The sequence below is a fragment of the Panthera leo genome, chromosome B4 (assembly GCF_018350215.1).
Source record: "Panthera leo isolate Ple1 chromosome B4, P.leo_Ple1_pat1.1, whole genome shotgun sequence".
NCBI classification, from domain to species: Eukaryota; Metazoa; Chordata; class Mammalia; order Carnivora; family Felidae; genus Panthera; species Panthera leo.
This window is the reverse complement of record NC_056685.1, coordinates 136,027,428-136,039,979: the sequence shown is the minus strand read 5'-3', so window position 1 is coordinate 136,039,979 and position 12,552 is coordinate 136,027,428.

Here is a 12,552-nt window from a genome sequence, read left to right as displayed (position 1 = left end):
GCTGAGCCCTTAAAAGGCACCAGGGTTGGTGGCTGTGGTTATCATCGTGGCTGGCGGGGGACAGACGGCCGCCATTGTCAGGCCCCTGGGACGCTGGGGAGGGCGGGGCAGGGGCAGGGGCTGCTTCTCCGGCACCTTTCTGCTGCCGTGCATCCCTGCTTCGCTGAGTCCCCACAACCATCCCGATGAGAGATGCCCCTGTCACCCCCACTTTACAGATGGGGAAATGGAGGCCCAGTGAGGTGGAGTGACTTACTCAAGGTCTCCGATCTGGTCACTGGCAGAGCTGGGGTTAGAAACACATCTGTCAGTTCGCAAAGCCCTTTGCTCACTGCCCTCCAGCAGAGCCATTAAAGGTACTCAGGGCAAGAGTTTCTGGGGTCAGGGGAAGGACAAGCCCATCCAGAACCCCTGCACAACGCTTCGGGGTAGGATGGGCCCTCTGGACACATGGACGTGTAGCAGTGCGGGGCATAGACCAGAGCCAGGCTGCCTGGGCTCCAGCCCCAGCATTGCTAGTTTTCAGCTGTGCGACCTCGGGCAAGTGACTTCACCTCTCTGGGCCTCAGTGTGAAATGCAGGTAATCTGAGTGCATCACTTCCTGGAGTCATTATGAGGAATGACATGAGCTAATCGTTGGAAAAGTGATGAGAACAATTTCTTAGTAAAAAGAGAAAAGAGAGAGAGAGAGATGAATGAGACCAAAGAGTTGGGCTTTAGAGCCAAGCAGGTGGCACAGAGCCCCCAGGTCCTGAAACGCATCAGAAGTGACAGCCATGGGCAAGTTACTTCACCTCTCTGTGCCTCAGTTTCCTCCTCTTCAATGACAGGCGCAAGAAAATCTGCCTAAGAATCTGTAAAGTGAGTTCTGTGGTTCTCAGGAGGGGCCACCCTGTTCTCTCCATGGGGGCTATTTGACAATGTCTGGAGGTTTTTTTTTTTTTTTTTTTTTTTTTTGAGAGAGAGAGAGAGAGGGGCGCCTGGATGGCTCAGTTGGTTGAGCGTCCGACTCTTGGTTTTGGCTCAGGTCAGGATCCCAGGGTCGTGAGATCAAGCCCCACGTCCAGCTGAGAACGGTGAGATCGTGACCTGAGCCAAAGTCGGACGCTCAACCGACTGAGCCACCCAGGCGCCCGCTGCCTGTATTTATTTTTGGGAGAGCGTAACCAGCACACCCTAGTTAGAGAGATGGCCCCCTGCCCGGGAGCAGCTCTGAGCCTTGGCCGGAACATGTCCCTAAGGACCACACTGCTTTAAAGGAAGGGTGGGGCACGCCCATACTTGCCCTCTGAGCAAACCTCACAATGTCTCCCAGGACCCTAAAAAGAGACCCCAGGGGAAGAAATGAGCAAACGCAATTCACAGTCTCCTTGGTGACTCGCTTCCTTTTTATAAGCAAATTTAATTGTTCAATCTGTTGCATCAGGAGAGAAACTTTAGAAAACCCAGAGGGAAAATCACCAGTAACCTCGCACCCTTGCCTCTCAGAGGTATTTCAGGTACTTGGCAGACCGGCTTTAAGGCATGGCCGGGCCTCAAAACTTTGTGGCTCGGGGCAAGTGCCTGGCCTCAGCTTTCCCTCCTGTAAAACGGGAACAATGGGACCTACCGCTCAGGACTCCCATGAGGTTAAAGACCACGCATGCCAGCAGAGTGCAGACGAATCCGGGGACCCTCTCCACTGTGGCCTGCTTTCCGGAAGTCACCAGCGCCCACGCGCCCCTGCTCCTACGTGGCCACATCCTCACGGTTGGTGGAGACCATCACACATCAGGACGTCGCGGGAGCAGCCTGTCTGCCACGGAGTGGCCTCGGAATCACAGTCACGGTGCATCGCAGAGAAGGAAAGGCGGGGAGTGGCCTGGGCGCGCACACGTTCACGGCCGCAGGGACAAGAACCGGCCAGCGGTGTGGCCGCGGGGGCATCTTGTCTCCACCGATTTGCAGGGTACTTTTGTGGTTTTTTTTAACCACCAGCAAGAACTCGTGGTGCTGGTCCCTGCCCTTCCCTCCTGCTGAAAAACCAGAAAGAAAGCACTTCCTGGAGCCCCGACCAGGAGGCCTGGATGGCCTCGCCGACCAGCTGAGTCGGTCGTTTAACCTCTGTGTCGTGTGGGTCTGCTGGAAAGAGCCAATTGTCCTGTGAAGAGGGGACTTCAGAGCCCAAGCGAGGGAGACTCGAGCGATCTCACTGAGTCTCAATTTCCCAATCCGCACGTGGGGATGATGACAGGGCTGCCTTCAGAGGTTTGCCGGGAGGATTAAACAGGTAAGTGCTGTTCCACTGCCTGGTAGAGGTCCCAGCCCCAGATCTCCCACACCATTCGGGTCTCAGCTTCAAGTTCCTCGCCTCCAAGGAGCCCCCCATGCAATATACAACCCAGTATCGACTGGCCCCTCTCCAGTACCTGTCACTGGACTTCTTACTATCTGACCCATCTCTGGCTCCCTTTCTTTCTTTCTTTTTTAATTTTTTTTAATGTTTATTTTATTTTTGAGACAGAGAGAGACAGTGTGTGAGCGGGGGAGGGGCAGAGAGAGAGAGAGAGTGGGAGACACAGAATCCGAAGCAGGCTCCAGGCTCAGAGTTGTCAGCACAAAGCCCGACGCAGGGCTCGAACCCACGAAGCACGGGATCATGACCTGAGCCGAAGTTGGACACTCAACCGACTGAGCCACCCAGGCGCCCCTGGCTCACTTACTTTCAAAAAAATGTGTTTATTTGTTGGGCGCCTGGGTGGCTCGGTGGGTTAAGCATCCGACTTCGGCTCAGGTCATGATCTCGCAGTCTGTGGGTTCAAGCCCCACATGGGGCTCTGTGCTGACCGCCTGGAGCCTGCTTCGGATTCTGTCTCCCTCTCTCTGTGACCCTCCCCAAGTCGCTCTCTCTTTCTCAAAAATAAACACTAAAAAAAAAAAATCTAAGAATGTATTTATTTGTTTATCGTCTACCCCACGATAATAAAGAGCAGGGCCTTTGCCCGTCTGGGTCTCAGCTGGATGCCCAGGACCCTGACCTCCAGAATGATGCTCCCAGATCGAGTGAGTCCTTCCTCTGGGAAGGCCTGCTCCCATGTCCACACTGCTGGTGGACTCTGCCCCATCACAGGGCACCCCTCTGACATGCAGCGGCTTCAGCAGGCCCAGCTGGCCTGGGTCCTGAGGAGCTGTCGGCCCTGACATGTCCTGCAGCCAGTGGACCTGGACTGCTCAGAGGAGGAGACACCGAGAGACACGGAGACCCTGGTCAAAGGGGTCAGGAGACATTTTCGTACTCGGACGAGTCCAGGGGTGGGGGGTGCTGTGACCCAGACTGTGAATGCTGGGTAAGCTTTCGCGCGGTGTCAGCCCCCGGGTGGGGGCAGGGGTGCAAATCTAACCCTCCCACCCGTCCCCCACCCGCCCCTGCCGACGCGAGCCGGGCTGGTCCCTACTGCCTCCCACTTCTACGTCACAGAGCCTGGTCCGGCGCTGGTGTGCCCCCCCCCCCCTTGCCCCCCACCGCACCCTCACCTCCGGGGCCTGAGGCTCACCTCCGGGGCTTCAGGGAAGACTTGAGCCGTGGGTGCCGGGGAGCTGGGCTCTGTCCATGCCTGGGGATGAGAGCAGGAGGGAGAACTGGGAGTCGCGGTGTGAACTTGGCCTCTCTGGGCGGCTCAGTTTCCCCATCTCTTAGCCAGCGGCTTGTCTGCAGGGGCCAGAGAGACCCCGGCGGCGAGGAAGAGAGTAGGGTGCAGCGTCCGGCCTGGGGAGCCCCAAGAACGTGCGCGCGTCGCGGACATGGGGGGGGGGCGCCCTCGCTGGGGCAGCAGGTCACCCCGACCAGGTAGAGGCCCAGGAGGCCGCAGCCCGAGAAGGACAGGCGCCAGCCGCACCTGGGCTCGTCCACCGGCAGCGGTGGGAGTCGAACCCCGGCTTTCCTATCTCTCCCGCTCTGTAAGCGTGAGTTTGCGTCTTTCTAAGGCTGCGGGAGCTCCCCGCCCACCCTCGTGACGTCACCGACCTCAGGCGGCTGGGCACGCGGACTCTCCGGCTCCGTGGATCACCGACCCGGGCAGGTGCGGCCGCGGCGCGCCGGACCCCGGCCCGCACACCGCACACCGCCCCGCGCTGGGGGTTCCGGTCCTCAGCTTCACGTCCGCTGGGCGAACTCCTACTCACCCTTTACCGCCCACTCAGACGCCACCTCCTGGGGAAGCTGGGCTCGCCCTTCGCTCCTTACCCTGTTTAGGTGACTCCAGACTCTGGCTCCAACGACCCCGCGTTTTCCGCGCTGCCCAACACCTGTGGCCGTGCGCCAAGCTGCCCCCGGGCCCCATCGCTGCTCTTCGCGTTTGGCCCCAGCAGTGCTCTCCACCCCGGCCTTAGGGTGCTGGGGGCAGCCCTCCTCCACCCCATCGTTGGCCTCTCCAAGAAGGCCCCTGCGGTCCTAAGTGGCCTGGGTGCTCGCCGCCGGAGCGCCTCCTGCAGGTGGGGACCCACACTGCCCAGGAACCCCCCTGTCCAAATGGTGGACGCCTGCTCTCCCCTCTGCGGTGGGGGCCGCCAAGTTTTCCCAAACCTGCCCTTGGGAAACTCCGAGGAGCTGAGGTTGGGGTAGCGGTTTCCGGCCTCCCGGGTGTCAGTAGAGACCCGCGCCCCACCCCCAAATCTCCACACCTTCGTCTCTCTCTCCAGGTCGGCCGCGGGAGTAGGTGACCTGGCTCTTCTGAGCAGGGATGCAGAAGGAGGTGCACATCCGCTCAGCGCTTGATAGTTTCCAAAGCCCCTTTTCAGCACGCCTTGTCACAAAGGTCCTCGCCCTGGTGACATGGTGACCGTGCCCATCTTAGCCCTGGAGAAACAGCGAGGCGACCTTCCAGATCACCCACTGCCCGGCTGTCAGTGCCGCAGCACTGTAGTGGCACTTTACCAGCCCACCGGCCCAGCCGTGGAGCTGGGAGGTGACGGGACCTCTGGCATCCTGCGGAGGCAGATGGCCATCCCCGCCCCAGGCAGCTGTGCCCCTCCTCTCGGCCTCTGTGACCTACTGTAGGACTGGTCACACTGGTTAGCTGGACCCGCCTCCCAGCTTGCATGGGAGGGTTCCTCGTCCAAGCTGGGACTGATCCTGTTTACCTAAACTCCCCCGCACGCTGGCTGGAACAGGTGCTCAGAACCTGTGTGCCCTGTGTCAGAGGGGTTTTGCAAGACTGAATGGTAAACAGCATGAGCCAGGGGCCTGCTACGAGCTTTACAAACGTAACCCGTTTAAATCCCTGTGATGACTGAGTTACGTCCTTTTGCGTCCCCGTTTATCGATGGAGGAAACCAGGGTGCTTGACGTCCAGCAACAGGCAGGGTCACCTGGTGAACAGCTGGGATGTGAGTCCAGGCTCCGGAAATGATTCACGCTGGGGTGCTGAGTAGGGGAGAGGGCCCCGGGAGGTTGCTCTACCCCAGGAAATGGAGGGGGATGTAGGGGCTCCCGAGGAAGAAAAGGTGGGGTCCAGGGGGTAGAGGACGGGGCTTGGAGGGAAAAACCTAGAGCTGGGGGCTAGGGGGAGAGGCTTCTATTTTAAGGTTTTTTATTGAGTTATAATACACCCATGGTCAAGGGCACTGATTGTGAATGCACAGGTAGGGGAATACCTTGATTGCAAACACTCATATAGTCAGATCAAACTGTGATGTGGGTCCAGCCCCCAGAGAGCCCGCATACTGCGCCCAGTCACCTGCCCCTGGAGAGACAGAGAGAATGCGAGTGTGGGCTGGCAGGAGGGACCCAGGGACAGAGAGGGGGTGTGTGCAGGTGTAGGGGTGGGGGCTCTGAGCAGGCTTGGCTGCAGCCCTGCAGGGTGGGGAAGGGGGATAGTGGTCTGTGAGGGCAAAGCTGACTTTCTTTTGGACGTGCTTCTGTGGAAAACGGGTCCCGGGGTGACTATCTCCGGGAGATCTCAGACAGCCACCCCCAATTTGCAAACTCCAATTCCTGAAGCACAAAATACACGGAAACTCAGCTTGGTTCCCAGGCTTCTCCCGCTAACCCTCAGAGCCCTTACCCGATTCTCACTCCTCCCGACTCCTCCCTGCCTCGGTGCCTTGGCTCATCCTCTCCCCCTCTGCACCCGTCTTCTCTTCCCCGCCTAGTGAATCCTCACGCGGCCTCCAACACCCAGCTCAAATGTTGCTTTGTTCTCTGAAGCCTCTGGGACTTGTCCCCAAGGGAACACCTGGCCCCTGAACTCTACCTTCTTCTGAACTCACATTGGCCATCACCACGTGCCCCAGCCTGCCCCCAGGCCATCACCCACGGATGTGTGTCTCCCTCAGTGGATGGTGGGCTCCCTGGGGGCAGCCACCTGCTCACTCCTCTCAGAGACGCCAGGGCCCTGGAGGCGGTACGTACGGGGACATGTCAATTTCTCTTTCTTTCTTGAATTCTAGACCCGCACTGTCCAACATGCTCACTGTTAGCCACTTGTGCTCCTGAGCACTTAAAACATGATCAATGCACCAGAGACACTGAATTTATTTTATTTCCAGTAATTAAATTTTAAATTTACAAACCAAAGCAGGTGCAAAATTTTCTCATTAAAGGACCCTATTGTTTTGGGAGGATTACATTTTACTTTAGCTGTTGAAAATGTAATGTCCAAATTGGGATGTTTTAAGAGCAAAAGATTTAGAAGTCTTGGAGAAAAAAAGACTAAAGTGTCTTATTAATACTTTTTTATATTTATTACATGTGGAAGTGATAACATTTTGGATATGTTGAATGGAATAAAACACATTATTGAAAATATCTCACCTCTTTCTTTTTAGCTTTTTTAAATGTGGCAAAAAATTAAAAGTATCATATAAGACTTGCGTTATATTTCTGTTAGACTGTGCTGTACTCGAATTTAAGGGGGGAAAAAGGCTGCCCAAGTAGAAAATGGAAGAGGCGTGAAAAGATCCTTCGTGAAAAGGAACTGAGCATTTAAGTGGCTGGACACTGTGAGATGTCAGTATGATAAGGCTTACCGGAAGGCTAGTGAGACCTGAGGCCACATTAACAGAAGCAGAGCGTCCATAATGAAGGAGGTGAAAGTCAGAGCTGTGGCTGTCCCCGAAGTAGGGGTTTCTGTTCTGGGTTTTGCATCTTAGAGTGGCACTGACCACCTTGAGCGGGTTCAGAGGGTCTACGAGACTCAGTGGTATAAGGACCTGCCTGAGGTCCTGGGTATCTGCCTCTTCAAGGCTGCCCCAGGCAGAGGGAGCAAGTCTGTTCTGGGGTCCCAGAGGGTTGAGCTGGAACTGGCAGTACAGGGAGGTAGATTCTCACACTTAGATTTCTCTTATGGGAAAGAGGGCTCCCTCACAAACAGGAAGTTCCCTCTCAACAGAGGTGTTTGAGCAAGGCTGGATGACCACTGGGGTGTTGGTAAGGGGGCTTGGGAATGAGCTGGGTCCCTAGAGGGTCTCCGGGTCCTTCGAGTCTCAGGCTCTTCGAGGCCTGGCACAGTCACGCCTGTGGGGTGCGGTGGTCCTGGGCTCCGTTTGGTGTGGTCTGGTTCCCTCCCGAGGGCCAGAACCAGCCTCTGATGGCCCTGTGGGTGGGACCCATTCCGGATGCAGCTGGGTCGCCTGCCACCAGGGTGGGTGAGTCAGCGCGGGACAGGGTGATGCCGACCCGGGCTTCCCAAGGCAGCTTGGCTTCTGAGCAGGGTGGAGGGGCAGACGAAGAGCCCAAGGGAAACAGGGTCCAACCCCGGAGCGGTGACTACAGCGAGATTTGCTCATTTGCTCACGCACAGACGTGTCTGGAAGGAACTTCCTACTGCAGAGATTTTCAAGCATAGACCCAGGTAGAGAGATCAGTATCATGGACCTCGCACACCATTGCCCGGCGGCTGCGGTGAGCCACGGACTCATGATGACAGGGGCTGCCTGTCAGGTTAGGGAGTGGGGTTCTAGCTCATTACACCCTTTAAACCACAGAGAGAAAATGGGGTGGGGAAGTGCCCTGGGGCCTGCCACGACCTGGCTATCGTGAGGTGTTAATTCAGCCTCAGCAGTAAATTCAGGCCCTGACCGAGGTGTTTTCTAGATCCCAGAGACATGACTGAATCTGAATTCATCACCTGCTCCCAAACCTGCTCTGTCTGTGAGGTCCCCATCTCAACTGGTGGCCCTGCTGTATACGTAGTCACCCAGATCAGAAACCGGGGTTTCATCCAGACCGTTCCCTCTGCGTCGGCCCCCGTGGCCCCCGTGCGTGTCTTCAGTTGCACGTGCTGCCCCCTCACCCTCCTGAATGTCTTCCACGGTGGCCGCCCGAATCCTAGCCCCATCATCATCTTCCTCTCTGCTGCCTACTGCACCGGTCCTAGCCCCGGTGTCACTCTCCTTACCCTTCCTCCACGCAGAGGCCACGTCCAATGCCGATTACACTTACCATTTTGAGATCTGGATCTGATGCCAAGCTGACTTAGAGGAAGGTCCATTTCCCCAAATATCTCTGCGGGTCTCTGTGGGTGCCCATATCCCTCAAAGCCAGAGGCCCCTACAACTCCATGGAGGGACAGATTTGATCCCGATGCCTACACCTGCTGGTCTCGTTAGGTCGAGCGTACTGGCTGCTGTCTGTGGACAGACAGGTGAGGGGGTCCACGCTGCCCGGACAGTCGTTCCCTCGGGGCACCTCTGCTGGGTGTGTCCCCACTATTGTCACTTCTGTCCTCATGGGGCTATGATGGCTGATCAGTCCTGCTGGATAACGAGAGAGTGAGCACGCTCCCCCGGCTCCCCGGGAGCCCCACAACCAAGCTGCCTGGGCCCCGAGTGATTCATTCCTTCCCGTGCCCCAGTGCTCAGGCCTGGACGCCAGGTCCCCTCGGATAACCCGTCCCGCCGCCTCTGTCCCTTTGTTCCTCGCTGGCACACCCGTGTTCAGGCTTCCACGCGGACCCCACGCGGAGGAAATGCATCGGGCCCGCCCTCCTCATCCACTCTCACCAGGGCGTGTCCAGGGCTGGGTCAGCCTCAACTCCACGGGCTTGCACCTGGCCCGGGGCACCGAACCGCCCGCTCGGAGAAGCCAGGGCTCCCCCTTCACGCCTGGCCGAGCACAAGGGAAGAGGAACTCTACAGCCACCTCAGTGCTGGTCTGGCCTCTGTCACTGGTGCCTGTCGCTCTCAGCGCTCATGAGGACAGGCTGGACTTCATTCGTGGCTCTTATGTACCCAAGAGAAATGGGTCTTTCTGCCTCTTCCTGTGGAAATGACCCATCTGAGCAGCGGGTCAAGCATTCAGTCCACAAACATCCGAGCCCCGTTTCCTCCAGGCACAGGTGGGGAGGCGTGGGCCCTACCCTCACGGTCTGTGAGAGGGCCACACAATTGAGACAGTAACGTAAACAGTAAGCACCGATCGGGTGTTTATCGTCGCCAGGAGCTCTCCCAACACCTTCCCCTATCCACGTGTCAGTCCTACGGAGTAGGCAGTGTTTTGTCCCATTTGAAGGGTGAGGAAACTGAGGCACAGGCCAGTTAAAAGTTGAGGTCACCGGCCGATAAGTGTGCTGCCTGGTTTTGAATCCAGAAAGCCTGCATCACTACGTATCTAAGTGCGTAGGGCTTTACAGTGTATAAAGCACTTTGGGGTAAATCGATCTCCATTCTCTGAATGAATCTGTGTGTAATATCTCATGTAATCTGCAGTTTGGGGAGAAAGGTGCTGTTCTCTCACGGTGAACACATGCGCGTGCTAAAACAAAGGGGCACACAGTGAATACATGTCTCTGTCCTGATAAATCCGTCTGTCCCTGTTCCCCAGGGGCACCGCGTTATCCCCCCTTATGGATCTTTCCAGAGACATTCTGTCTTAATATCCCCATGCGTTTATGTTCCCTAAAATCCTCCTTTTAAAAAAAATCTTAGGCGCAGCGAGGGCAGAAAATTGGCCCTTTCTCTGGGGACCGGTCCCCGTCAGTGCCCATGGATCTGTCCCCCCTGCCCCTCAACAGCTGAAGAACCTTGAGTGTGTGTTCGTCTGTGCCAGCGTTGGTCCGTCTGCTGGGTTGGGTTGTTTCTTCCCTTTTGTTTTAGTGCCTCTGTTTCGATCCTTCCCTCCATGATTTGAGTTGTTCTTTGTGGTGTGTGTGTGTGTGTGTGTGTGTGTGTGTGTGTGTGATGTGTCTTCTGATAAACTGGAGGGCCATTGTCTGCTGGCAGTGTGCTAGGTAGGCATTGTCAACCCATACCTGGCGAGGAGATAGGCCCAGAGAGGGGCCGGCACTGGCCCGTGCCATCCAGCCTGTGCTGCCCCGTCTGGGCGAGCTGAGTCAGGGACCCAGCGCAGACGCACCCCAAACTCCAGCCAGCTGTGGCTCTGCAAGGCCAAGAGCAACAGCAGCCCCGCCCCCCATCCCCGGGCAAGGGTAGGGAGGAGGAGTGCGTTCGGCCAGCAGGAAGGGATCTGGAAACACAGGGGGAGTTGGGTTTATACCTGCGTGAGGAGTTCGGAGGGAGGTTTGGGAGCCCGGGACTGGAGCCACCATGCAGTGGTTGGGGGTGGGGGGACGGGCAGGAGGTTGTCACTGGAGGCGGCTGCAGGTGTTGGGGTGAGAGGTGATGAGGTAGGGCACCGGGGAGGAGGGAGAGGTGAGGCATCAGAGGAGGCCACAGGAGAGGGCCTGGTGAGTGATGGCAGCATCGGGGAAAGCAGGAGAGGCCCAGTGATGCCTGGCACTGGGAAGGGATGAGAGGGGGCGGGAAGGTGGGAGGTGTGTTGATGCAGGTGATGGAGAATTCCAGGCTGGCGGCTCGAGAGGCAAGGCTGGAGGCGCAGGTGCGAGAGAGACAGGGCCGGCGTGTGGAGCCCGTGGGGGAGGGCTGCCTCCTCTATCAGGGTGGGAACACGGAGCCGGGAGAGGGCACACCTTTCCGTGGGGCCTCCCTTTGCCCGGGTCCCTGTGCCGGAAACATTCTGTGGCCTATTCCTCGGGAGCTTGGCGGGCACCTGGCTGCACGGGACCAGTCACCTGGCAGGACACAGGGACGGGGGCTCTCTGTCGCCTGGGGCCGTCCCAGGTCTGTGCCGCCCACCGACTCGGCCATTGCACCCCAGGCCACAGAAGTGCATCTGCTTCAGCCACACTTACTCTTTACCAACAGCTTTGTTTAGAGCGTTCTGTCCCCACCCGTCTTTTCCCATTGCTGTTTCCTGTTCACAGATGCGCAGACAAGCTCCCAGAGGGCAGCGAATGAACGCCCAGGCCTGCTGAGCCCAGCCTCCCGTCCGCGGGGAGCCGGATGAGAGACCCAGGAAGCTGGGTCCCATCCTCGGCTGCCTGGGACTCCTGCCTGCTTTCCTTCTTGGAGCCCGGGGCCCTGTATCCCAGAGCGGCAGACCTGTGTGTGGGATCCCGGGGCTGAGGCTGAGCCAGCAGCCTGTGTGTGTGTGGATTCTGCCTGTCCTTCCAGCTGTGTGCCTGTCTGTGACTCAGTGTCCCCTCTGGGCAACGGAAGGTAATCACTCAGGGCCCCGTGAAAGCCAGGTGCGGGAGGCTTGATGGCACTGGTGCTCAGACCCCTGTGTGCCCTTGTCCACCCCGCTCGACCCCCGCCCCCTTGCCAGCCTCATTTTGCATGCCTCCCCTCCGTGCCGTCTGTTCTAGACCCTGGCTCCCCTCCCTGAGCCCCGGATGCACCCTCTGCTTTCCCGTCTCTGTGTCTTTGCTCTAGAACGCCCTCTTTGCATCTCTACCTCCTCTAATCTTTCCTCCCTTCAAGCCCTTTCTGAACTCCTCCTGCAGGTAGGTTTCCCTGACTTGCGTGTACAGTGAGGCCCCCTCCTGGAGGCCCCTACTTCCCAGGTGCTTTTTCCGGGGTGCACACAGGGAGGGGAGAGCATGGCACCCGTGGGATGAGGGCTCCAGCGACAGCCTGGGGAGCTTCCCAGAGAGACTGGCAGTTCCAAACCCCAATAGCTCAGTGGTGCCACGTCTGGGGTTTTGCCCACAAGCTTTTCCCTGACGCCCCCTCCGCTCTCCCCTGGACGGAGCTCAGACACCAGCTCTGCTGTGCCTCATTGTCGACCTCAGTCTCATCTCCAGTATTTCCCCCTCGTCCCCGCTTCCCTTAGTTAAAAAAAACCACATTGTGGGGGTGCCTGGGTGGCTCCGTTGGTTGAGCGTCCTACTCTGGATTTCGGCTCAGGTCACGAAGCCACGGTTCGTGGGATTGAACCGCACGTCGGGCTCCACGCTGAGCAACTGTCATATGATACTCAGGGGCATTTGTGTGCGTGCCCGTGTGTGTGTGTATGTGTGTGTGTGTGTGTGTGTGAAGCAGGATCCTCATTCTTGAAAACATTGGGGTCTGATGTAGTTCAATTTTCCCAACGTACAAGTGGGGGAACTGAGGCCCAGAGGGAGGAAGTGACTTGTCCCAAACCTCAAAGGCAGAGTCCACTGCAGGGTGTAAGTAGCCAGGAGCCTGGCTCTCCAATCGGGGTCTTGGGCCCCGGGGTGGAATGATCTCGGGAGATCCTGGCTCATCAGGACCAGGGCCAGGTGCAGCAGCTG